We start from the raw sequence: 12,717 nt of genomic DNA, 5'->3' as shown, positions 1-12,717 counted from the left end.
TCTCTTTGTATCTCATGTGAAACGAGAGCTTTAGAGACCCAGAGCCACCTCTCCCCCCTTCTATGGTGGGCCTGACAGTTGGAACAGAAGTCTTCGGAATGATAAATCTTCTTTATTAAGAGTCCTTTGTTTAAGATCATCAGCCTGCCTTCCATGTCAGGATGCTACAGACACACAGGGGAGAAAGGGCAGGTCATGTCACAGAGCAAAAAAGTCTTAGGCAGCTATTCTTTTTAAGTTTTTTTTTTTTTAATATCAACTGAGCAAAAGGAATTCTCCACTGCATTTCTTTCTCCAAATTGTTTTAACTCAATGCAAGTGGGCTACTGTTCAGACTTTGGGATAGAGTCCCAGAAATCAAAGTGAGGGGCACAGTGACCCATTTATTCATCCTCTTCACTCAGCATCACTCATCAAACACCTGGGGCAGGTGTTAGGTGTGAGGCGCTGGGCTCCAGGACCCAGGGTGGTCCTTGTCCTTGCAGGAAGCTGAGTTCACACCAGAGTGCAGACTCAAACAAAGCCCATATGCTCCAAGCCAAGACATCCATCCAGAGTGTGGGATGCCCCTCTAGCCAAGACAGAAATGGGTGTTCCAAAACCAAAACAAAAAGAAAACTCTGGAGGAAAACTTCCAGAATTCAGTGCTTATAAGTTTCCCATGGAATATTCGATCTCTGTTTTAAACGAATTTACATTTTAAGAAATATGAAATATCATGTTACCAAAATAAACTTGGACTCCAAATTTCTAGGAGGAACAAGCTTGAGCTTTTGATATTCCACTTACTCTGCTCCATTCAGGTGGGTGTTGATGAGCTTGTGTCTCCCTAGCTGATGGGCTGAGGTTGACCTCTCCCTCTCGCTGACCCTTCAGGCTCTCTCAGTAGCCATGCTGTGTGTGAGGATCAGAGCCCCAGCTATGCACCCAGCTGTGCCCAAGGCCTCATGCTTGTTTGTCCTTGAATGCAAATTAGAGCCCGATACTCCAGTCTCCAGCCCTCTTTTCTAGGTTTGCAATACCTGAAGGCGGCCATAATCACACACTCCTGTCTGCATTCATTTCAGGCCCAGGGCATTCCTGTTTTCCTTACATAAGCCACTATGTATGTCTCCAAGTGTTATACTTCATCAGATGTTTCTTTATGCTTTTAGAAGGAGAAGCTCCATATTATCTCAAACTACCATTTTCCCGGATCTAGGCATTTGTTTGCAAAATTGCGACTACTTTCACACAGCTGATGCATTTCTTCCAATTATAAAATATAATGTGTTCTCATACTGTTCGGAGAATGTAAAACCCCAAAATGGAGAACAGAGGAGTCAATGGAGAGAAAGCTTTAGAAAGTGCTAGTGTGGCTATCATTGGTTAACAGGGTTTCATTCAGGATGATCACAATTAAGGAAATTGCTACAATGGGTCAGAGGACACTAAAGAAACACATCGTGGCCCAAACCTTTGTGGGCCCAAACTCACCATCGCAAATAAGTTTCCCAGGTTTCAGGCTTGGTGGTAAACAGAACTGCGGCTGATTCCAACCGCCAAGGGCGTGGGGAAGACAAGCAGAGCATTCTAAACTGTACCCCACCTTGGCCATCAATTGCCTTAACGACTTTACATATGGGCCGAGCAAGAAAACACTTTTCACATGTCAAAAAATATCTCCACAAGCTTTTCAAATCACGCCTTCCTTTGTCTCTCGGAAGAGGATGTATAAACGTCAGGGTGAGATTTCTTACCTGGATGGTGTCTCCAGTCCTGGAAGACCACTCCTGCCAGGTGAGGGGACCAGGCACTTTGATAAACTGCGGTTCTGAGTTTCAAAATTATTAGCAAGATGGTTGGCTTCCACTGAAATAGGAGTTTTTATTTTAATTTATATTGTAATGAAAGCTTGTAACAGTACTGTACCATAAACACAAACAGCACAATCTTATAAAAATTTCATCTTTATCTATTTTGGGGAGAAATAGTCCTGTCTGCCTAATTGAAGCATCTGTCATTCTGACATTAAATAGTGCATCTTTGGTCCTTTTATTATATTGTGGTGCATTTCTCATACACTGTTAAATTGAAATAACGCTGCTCGCTTGGAGATAAAGGAAGATAATAGGTATTTTATAATGAGGGGGAAGGAGGATTCATCTTGAATCAGGACTGAGAATTGCTTTATCTTTTTCCTGGGGTTTGCTGCCCTAAAGGGAGTTTCAGCTCGTCACATCTCTCAACACTCCAATAAGAGAAGGATCAAATGAGAAACATTTAGACAAGCGTCTAAATGTCCTGGGAACTGCTTTTTATGAGCAGTTCACGGAGGCAGGGCCTGGGCCCATCCACCCACAGCATTTCCACATTGAAAATTGAATCCCATTTACTATTTTTAATAGTCAAATATGTCTCCCCAGAGCTCCCAGTTTTTGTTTACTAATCTATGAACATGTTTCAAGATATTTGACCCAACTCACTCTCTATTTTGGAATTGGTTACCGGAATAAACAGTTTTCATAAAATCACAGAATTTCAGTGGTTGAAATGACTTAGAGTCATTTATTTGAAACATCTCACTGGTGCTTGAGTCCCCTCTGTAGCTGCCTTACAAAACCACCCTCCTTCCAGGACTTAAGTATTTCCAGGCTTAAGAGTTTGACTGAGATTTCCCAACTTTGATTTCCAACTCTTCTGTGTGACACAAGGCAGGGTACAGTCGCTCTATGCTTTTGCTTCCTTGTCTGTGAAATAGGACTGATAAAAGCACCTAATAATCCTCCTAATATTGTTTTTACTTACCATGGCACCTATACCTTCTTTAGCTTCTGATAATTATAGCTGATTAAATAATCAGGTGATTTTTTTGTTCGCCAGGTGATAAATCATAAAAATCATGGCAATGATGTTGGTTGTGATGATAATGGTAATGATGGTGATGATGGTGATGGTAATAATGAGGATGATGATGATTGTGGTGATGATGGTGATGGTGGTGATGATAGTGATGATGGTGGTGATGATGGTAGTGATGGTGGTGATAGTGATGATGATTATGATGATGGTGATGATGATGGTAGCAGTGATGATGTTGATCATGAATCTGATGAGGACACTGGTGATGTGATGGAGAAGACAGCAAACCAACATTCACTGGCATTTGCTAAGTGATGCACTGTTTGAAGTGCTTTCATATATTCACTCATGTTATCCGCACAACAATCTCATGAGGTAGGGACATAATTACAAATCAGGAACCTAGGGCTTACATTTATTAATAACTAGCTCCAAAAAAATAAATAAATAAATAACTAGCTCCAGGCCACCCACTTGGTGAGGTGACCCTACTGGGATTCAGACTTAGGCAGAACTTCCATTGATCAGCTCTGCACAGCTTCTTCTTTTTTTTTTTTTTTTTTTTTTTTAAGATTTTACTTATTTATTCATGAGAGAGAGAGAGGCAGAGACACAGGCAGAGGGAGAAGCAGGATCCATGCAGGGAGCCCGATGCAGGACTCGATCCTGGGACTCCATGATCACACCCTGGGCAGTCACTAAACCGCTGAGCCACCCAGGGATTCCCTGCACAACTTCCTCTTGCAATGATTGCACCAATTGGCCCTCTCTTCCCTGAGTGCCCAAGGGCAGTGGCCTGAATGCTGAGTGGGAGCCTCCTCTCGGTATCCCAAGGAGAGGAGAGCAGATCCAAGGACAGCTTGAACAGTGCTCTCTCACTCAACACAGTGAGTTCCTCAAATAGGGCAACATAGCCAATGGCCATGAATTTCCTACCCTATGCTCAGTAGAAAATGGTTTATTTTGAGAAGGAAATGTTCACATAAAAGATGAGTTATACTGTTGAACCAGACACTGAGAGTATGATGCCTCATCTTCATCTTTGTACCCACAGACATTCGAGGGGAGAAAGCAGCTCCCAGAGTCTTAGTTGTGGGTTAAGAATGGTAAGTCACCAAGAGGCCTCCTGCTGAAGCATTCTGTTATGCATTTCCCAGTGTTCCTTCAACCCTACTCACTGACCTGTGAGTCAGCGGGGGAATGTTGTAAGCCCAAAGTGTTCAGTTTAAGTTTCTAAATTATAGTTTTAAATGTTTAAATTATACCAACATTTCCCTCAGTTGGACTCAGTATTATGTAATAGCTACCTTACATTTCCTAAAAGGACTTGAATGTAAATCTCCCTGAACCATGAACCGTGGAAACAGCATGGGTGCATCTCGGGTCTCATGGAGAGCAAGAGATGGATCTGCCTCATTTCTCCAGTAACCTGTGGGTAGCAGGGGTTTTGACAAGATAAGTCACTTGACTCAGTATTTCAGAATAATCACATTAAGTGTGTGACCCTAAAGACTCTTTTGCTGGAGGTGAAGACTCAAATAGAGTAACAATGACAGCTTCCACCCCGTGCCACAGCCAGTAGAAGCCAGGCCCGGATGAGTTCTCAACCCCAGCAGGCCGAATTCTACTTGAGAACCAGGTCTGTGCCATAACTTCAGATGGAACCTATGAGAGTAGTGTTCCCCTCCTCATTGCTAAAGACATCAAACACACACATGCTTGCACACATACATGCATCTATGTATATACACAGTCACACACAAATACGTGCGTGCATGCACATGAGCACACTCACAGGCTATGATGCTCCACCTTGTGGGGCCTCCAGTAGGCAGCTCTGGGCATGGATGGGACATGGGAACACCTCTCTGGAGCCTAAAGTGCCCTTCAGATATGTTGTCAATGCCTTGGTGAAGACAGACCATTGGAGAGGAGGGGACCTGGCTAACCTCATCCCCACATCAAGCTGGGCAGAATTAGTCCCTGGAGACAGAGCCAGGACAGTTGGAAGAGGGGACTTCAGCCTTGGAGAGGCTTTTGGTTTCTCCATCCTCACCTGGGCAGGTGCACCTGCACAGTAAGTGCATCCATGCCCTGCCTCCCGTTCTGCATTTCCAGGAATCCTGGGGCCTGGCAGGAGGTGTGGATGAAGCTAAATAACCTCCAGAGGCCCTCAATACAGTCCAGCCATTCATGAACTGGGCTCTACTGGAGTGATAATTTCACATGAAACCTTGCATTCCCTTATGTGTATGTGGGAACGAAGACTGCCTTCCCGGCTCCCAAAAATGCCTTCAGTGGTCTGATTTCCATGGGGTTTTCTTTCCTTAGCCTGATCATGAACCCAGTGCCCAGTAAAGCCTGGCAAATAGGTGCAGGACATATCTGTTTGAGTTCATGGTGGACAATCACTCAGACTTTTCTGGAGAGAGGTTATGGGTTCAATCTGTGTGAGGTATAGGGACCAGCATTTAAGTCTGAGTATGCAAGGCATGAGCTGGGGTCTTGGTCAGGACCTGCTGGGAAACATTCATGGTAGGCATGGGGGCTAAATGGTACACTGTCCTATTCTTTCCACTAGTGGGTAAAACAAAACCTGGGTCTGTATCCTCCCATAGAGAGACTGAGTGCATGAGGACTTTGGGCAGACCACACATAGAAATAGAACTCCAACCCATGACCTGCAGCCACCTGCCAACAAACCAGCCCCCTGTATACACTAACCAGCTGAGGAAGCCGGGCTGCTGTGAGTCAGACTCATAGGAAGTCAGACTACCATCTTCAGTAATAACACAGGAAGCAAAATAATAACTTTTGTAACAATAAGCCCCCAAAGGGGCCAAGATTTGATAAATAATCAACAGCTTACCCAACTTTCATCCCAGCTTCTAACTCAAGACCAACCAGAGAAAGCCAAATGTGTCCCCCAACTAATCACATGGAGTACCCCTATTATAGCTGGTACCACCAGCTCCCCAGGGTCCCAGCCCCCATCAGGGCTTACTCAAAACTTCTTTCTCACCATAAAGCTCCCCCACCCCACCCCGCCTGCTTTTGAGTCTTCCCCAAAATACAAATGATGTCGCTGAGCCCCCGCTGCAGCACAATCTGAACAGGCAGATCTGCTGGTTCTCTTGTGGGTGGTCTTCCTTTCTGTTCACACATAGAACACATCATCCGAGGCCAAGCAGAGTGGCAGCAACCTGCGCCTTAGTGTCCCCTCTGCACCATGGGACAAGCCCATAGGAGGAGAAAGGCCACAGGAGGCATGTTCCTGCAGCAAGTGGAGGAGTTCCCAGGGGGTCTCGAAGCCCTGAGATCACTGTGTCCATTTGCTGAATGCTGAGAGGTGAATGCAGGTGAGCAGAGTGACCAGGTACAGGGGGAGGAAATCAGGAAGAAAGATACTTTCTTTCCAGGGTGTTTGTGGCAAGTGGACTGGACTGGGTGCTGGGCTGGAAGCATCTTTCAGGACACGCACTGTCGTGAATGAGAAGAGGGCATTTTTCAGCTTCATTATATCACTCAAATTTCTGCCACAGTTAATGTTTGCTCTCATTATTTTATTATTCAAACTGCAGCCTTGTTCATTATCTCTCCCACCGCACTGCCCAAGTCAGCCCCAGTGGGACCCTCTGAGTTCAGAAAATCTTGAGAACTCAGTGATGGGAGGTAAGGGTCAGCCTGGAAATAAGGGCTTCTGAGCCTCTCAGCTCTTGAGGAGAAGCCTGACCCGGTAGGAGTGTGAAGGGAAGGAAAGCTGGCTGAGATCCTGGGAACATACTGAGTTTGAGTCTGGCTGTCCAGTCTGGAGATGGGAGTGTGGCTCTGAGGTCAGACCAGATACATGGCCCAGGGACTCAAGAGCAGGAGAGGGGACAAGCTGGACCAAGGGAACATATGCCTCCATCCACACAGGCTGCACTGGCCAACCACCAACCAGGTGGCTAGGTGGCTGATATGGCACACAATTACTTCTCACTGTCCTGGAGGCTGGAAGTCCAAGGTCACAATGCTAGCAGACTCAATGTCTGGTTCTTTGGCTTGTACCCAGGTACCTTCCCACTGTGTCCTCGCATGGAGGAAGGAGTAAGGGAGACTCCTGGGGTCCTTTTATAAGGGCGCCAACTCCATCATGGGGCTCCACCCTCATGACCTAATCACCTCTCAGAGCCCCTCCCACCCAACCCCATGACCTTGGGGGTCAGGATTTTAACATGAATTTGCAGGAGACACAAACCTTCTGTCCCTACCAGCATCTGCACATGGGCAATGATTGAGTTGGCCCCAGGCCAGCCTCAGGAAGACTGAGTAGGTGGCCATGCCAGCCCAAGCCCAGGAGATACTGGTCACCCTGGGACCAGGCTCCAGGAAATGTTGGCAGGAAGGGGGCAGCCAGCTGTAGGACAGCACGTGGGGTTGTGGGGGGTGGCAAGAACTGGAAGGTGGGAGAGGTAGGAAGGGGTAGGTCCCAGCAATGTCATAGTACCCAGTGAGGAGCCTGCTGTCAGCAGTGGCACCATGAGAGGTCAGAAGGGAGGCCAGACTAGACACAGCAAGTGCAAGGATGGGTTTTCTAGAGTGGGGTGTAAAAAGAACCACCAGACACAGCAGGGCTGGGATGGTGGTGGGGAGGACGTTGAGGCAGCTGCCCAGGATGTATGGACAAGGAGAAGGAAGAGGAGGGAAGACAGGGAGGAGGTCAAAGGGGAGAATGTGGGTGAGTGGGACACCTCAGGCAGGGGTGGGGGAGAGGCGGGTATCTTTCGGGGCTGAAACATGTCAGGTCTCCCTCATGTCTCCTTCTGATCCTGTTCTCTCCTCAGCTGCCACTCAGAGCCTAACCCCAAAGGTCCCCTTTGGGGGTCTTCACATCAGTCCTGGAGGGCAGGCTGCGTTGCTCTACACATGCCTCTAGGTCTAACAGCACGCTGGGGGCTTGCACATGGCTGGCACAACTTACGATGGGAACAATGATGATCAGAGATTTTCTGGAGTTTCAAATTAGTTACGTTGCTTCCTGGGACAAAACAAAACCAGACAGCAAAGTTCAGATCTAACAGGGTCAAGCAGGAGACCCAGAACTCAGCTACAATTAGCTGCAAGCTGGGTGAATGGAGCAGAAAGTAGCTACATAACCAAACCTATCAGGTTGCCGCAAATGAGCTCAGCATCCACCAGAACACCCAGCCTGCCCTAATTACTTGGCAAATTCTAATAACCAGAATCTCTTAAACTGAGATAAGTCATAATCTCCCACCCACTTTTATGTGAGTGAGGAGAACTGGGTGCAAATAAATGTCCATGGACCCAAATGCCCCCACAAGGGGACATTAAGCCACAAGTAGCTTTAGGAAGGAGATGCAGGAGGAAAGCAGGCAGCCTGGATACTTTGGAAAAGGAAAGAGCCCATTCATTCACTCTTCAATCCCCATGTCACATCTCTGTGGAACGATCACCTGTGGCAGGCACGATGCTTGTCGTCCAGGGAATGTGGAGACTTGGGGCATCCACGTTTGCTAATGTTTTGGAGAATGAGCCTGCTTGTAATTCCCAGCAGCAGCTCAGCTGGTCAAGCTGATGATGTGACCTCATCCATGTCCTCACTTTGCTTCTGAAACAGAATTCAAGGAAGAAAGGACCAACATGACGCTGAGGGCCATGACTATCTGACTATCTCCTCTTCCTGGCAGAGGAGATGGAGTAGCCAGGGGATGAGCCCAAGTGGCCAAACTTCAACAGGCTTTGAGCCCCTACATGACACTCGTCCCTCTCCTCCATGCTGAGGACATAAAGTCAAGAAAGAGAATGTGCTGGTCTGGTCACTATTTGTGGTTGCTACAAAGGAGTATTTTATATTAAGAAGGTGCCATTTGGGATCCCTGGGTGGCGCAGCGGTTTGGCACCTGCCTTTGGCCCAGGGCGTGGTCCTGGAGACCCGGGATCGAGTCCCACGTCGGGCTCCCGGTGCATGGAGCCTGCTTCACCCTCTGCCTGTGTCTCTGCCTTTCTTTCTGTGTGTGTGTGACTATCATAAATAAATTAAAAAATTAAAAAAAAAAAAGAAGGTGCCATTTGTCAGCCAGTTTGGGAGCTGTAATTCGTATAGGGAATTGATTTCACACAACAGAAGTGTTACATGACCCCAGTGGTCATAGATCTTGGATATCCAGGGACAAATCCCCATCTCTTGTCTCTCTATTCTTTAAAATAAGGCTGATTTATCCCACGCATGACTTAAATTTGGACCCTTGCAAGACTGTGTATAAATAAATTTAAACATCAAGGAAAATGCTGTCAGAACACACACGGGGTTTGATGCTTGGTTTTAAAAAAGGATAATCTCCACGTCACATTGACAGACATCACTTTTCAAAGGAGAAGTCGTTAAGTAAATGTACGGATAATTTCATAATTGCTGGACATAACTGGAGAGACCTACGGGCAGCAGAACATGAGGATCCAGAATCACCTTCATGGAGGTGGCTTCTTGGCAAACTCAAGGGGTCTCACTTGGGAGTGCTCAGATGCCAGCAAGGACAATGAGAACACTCCATCTTAAGGGCAACAAAGTGAAGACCCAATGTCCCGCAAACAGGAATGAAATAGGCTTCTCCATCTCGCAGTCACGGCAAAGCCTGATGGATGCTTCCCTTCAGAATCAACCGCAAACTTTATTTAGAGATTTGGAAGGGAGTTTGTGGGGAGGGGTGGCAAACAAATATTCCCCCAGCTGGTTTCCCCTCACATTGAGATCTGTAAGTAATAATCTGTAATAACGAAAGTTATGAACCAACAGTTCATATGGAGAGGAGAAAATATTGGCAAATAAAAACTCTCATTGCCCAGAACATAAACCATCATCTCTCCTGAGACTGACAAATGGAAACACTTACCTCGTCCACCAAGGGGTGCAGCGACTGGGGATGGGGCCGGGGGGTGGGGCACAGAACCAGGAAGACCAGCTCAACCCCCAGGCTGGGCGTCAATCCATTTGTCAGCTGAGCCCTCCATGCACACTCGAGGTGGGTGCTTAATTGCTCATAAAAATGATTTGCTAGGCATTTAGTTTTTTTAATAAACAATGGGGTGGGCGGCAGAGGATGAGAAGATGAAGTTCCTCAGAACATTGGCTTTTTACCTTTCAGATCAATGAAAAGAAGCCTGTGGTAAGGGAGATGAGCCAGAGGAGGAGTCAGGGGAGGGTGATTTGGATGGAGAAAGAGGACAGACAGACAGACACAGCTAGGTGTACCTCTGGGGAGGTCCCAGTGCCAGCCAGGGATGGCTGCACCTGCCTCCAAGCCCTTCTACCAGGCTACGTGTTCGTGAACAAGTCCATGTGTGTGGTTGTCTGGCATCACCCCACGAAAGAAAGAGAAGGCTGATCCCCACAGGCATTGCAGGAGGGTAGGAGGGAGAGCTGCAGAGTCTCCCGGGACCCTTCCTCCTCACGTCTGCCCTGGACACATTTAAGAACAATACAGCAGGGGATCCCTGGGTGGCGCAGCGGTTTGGCGCCTGCCTTTGGCCCAGGGCGCGATCCTGGAGACCCGGGATCGAATCCCACGTCGGGCTCCCGGCATACAGCAGGATCCAAGGGCTGGGGCAGGAATCTGCAGGCAGAAGCCTCATCCATCTTGCACATGGCTTCTCCCCATACATCAGATAACCCTGGCACATGGTAGGTACTCAATAAAAAAAAAAAAAAATGTGTCTAGGGTAATGGACGCTCACGAAGGATCCAATTTCCTTTTAGGGAAATCACATTTGGAATTTTAAATAAACTGAAGAATTCTGAGACCAGAAAGGACAATTGGCCAGCATCCCACCCGCCAACCCCCAGTCATTGAGTAGAGCTGTACCTAATCCCCCCACCATGCACCAAGTGCGCCAAGATGTGCCCCAGACCTCCTGGCCTCTCCTTGCTGTAGGCTGCCCCAAAAGGCCACCAGCCCAAACATGTCACAGAAAACAAGCCGGACGCCTCGCCGTCCTCTGAGTACCATTACCTTCTCCCCCGTCCCTTCTTGGGGCTGCACAACCCATGCTGAGCAGCCACCGGGCAGAAATGTCAGCTCCTAAATCAAAGACATACATCACCGGCTGCCCAAATTAACACATTTTATGGAGCTGTAAATGATTTTATGATAAATAGGAGCTGAGGGTTATGAATCAGGTTATGCAATCACTTTCCTCCCCTCGGCCCAGACCCCCGTTGCTTTCAATTGAGAGGCAATACAGGGGGCGTGGAATGACATTTAGTTACATTAAATTGCAAACTCGCCTTTTTCCTTGCTGTGTTCCCCACATAAAATAAGGATTAATGCCCCTTCAGCAATTTGCAGGCCTTGCCCCGCCGAGGTAAAGGAATCAGGTGCCCCTGGGTCACCGTTAGTTAATTCATGAGGCTCCGGTCCATCTCAGGGAGCCCTAGAGGCCACATCTGGACAGCGCTGGGCAAAACTGGCTGCTCATTAGACAAGCCGCTGACAAAAAAAAAAAGAGGAAAACAGTGCCTCAAATGTGGACGCACTCCCGAGTGGGCTTAGAGGACCAGGGAGTCCCACCGCACACTCTGCTGGTTGGATACTCCATCACGAGCAGGTTTGCACAGATGCCAGGTTTGTCAGAGGATACCATTAGGCCAACCACAGAACATTCTCCCCAAAGTATCACAGGGTGGGGTACCATCAGGACACCAGGGCTTATAAAGGACTATTGTCCTGGAGAGAGAGAGCTAGAGGGGAAGGAGGGGAGGTCAGGCAAGAAATAACTAAGGAGACGTGTGGTTCCTGGCTCGCCAGGGTCAGCACCTGTCACATCAAGGGGAAGTCTCAATTTGGAGGCTCCCAAAAAACTGATGCACAACCTGGGTGCCCAGTTTTCCTGAGATATGCAGAAGTCATCCCTGCAAAAACATGGCAAGACTCAATCCGGCAGCCAGAGCACAGGTGTACCTCAGACACACTGTGCTTTCAGTTCCAGATCACCACAATAAAGCAAGCCAAATGAATTTTTTGGTTTCCCTGTGCTTATAAAATTTATGTTTATATTATACTGTGATCTATGAAGTGTGCAACAGCATTTTGTCTTCAACGCTATAATGTATGTACCTTAATTAAAAATACTTTATTCCTAAGGACTGCTAACCATCATCTGGGTTTTCAGAGAGTCAGAATCTTTTTGCTGGTGGAGGGTCTTGCCTCGATTTGAGGGCTGCTGACTGATCAGCGTGGTGGTTACTGGAGACTGGGTTTGCTGTGGCAATTTCCTAAAATAAGGCAGCAATGAAGTTTGCTGCATCGATTGACTCTTCCTTTCACGAACAATTTCTCCATAGCAGGCGATGCTGTTTGATAGCATTGTACCCATAGGGAAACTTCTTCCAAAACTGGAGTCAATCTTCTCACACCCTGCTGCTGCTTTGTCAACTCAGTTTACGTGATGATCTAAATCCTTTGTTGTAATTTCAGCAATCCTCACAGCATCTTCACCAAGAGTAGTTTCCAGCTCAAGAAGCCACTCTCTTTGCTTGTGCATAAGAAGCAGCTCTTCATCTGTTCAAGTTTTATCCTGAGATTGAAACAATTTGGTCCCATCTTTAGGCTCTATTTCTGGTTCTAGTTCTCTCGCTGTTTCTACAGCATCTGCAGTGACTTCCTCCTCTCCTGAAGTTCTGACCCCTTCAAAGCCATTGATGAGGGTGGGGGTCCACTTCTTCCAAACTCCTGTTTGTGTGGATATTTTGACCTCTTCCCATGAATCATGAATGTTCTTAATGGCATCTAGATGGTTAGTCCTTTCCAGGTTTTCAGTTTACTTTGCCCAGATCCATCAGAGGAAGCACTGTCTATGACAGCCATAACCTTAAAA

Source organism: Vulpes lagopus, chromosome 10 (assembly GCF_018345385.1).
Source record: "Vulpes lagopus strain Blue_001 chromosome 10, ASM1834538v1, whole genome shotgun sequence".
Taxonomy (NCBI): domain Eukaryota; kingdom Metazoa; phylum Chordata; class Mammalia; order Carnivora; family Canidae; genus Vulpes; species Vulpes lagopus.
The sequence above is the reverse complement of the archived record's forward strand: the minus strand, read 5'-3'. Positions refer to the sequence as shown.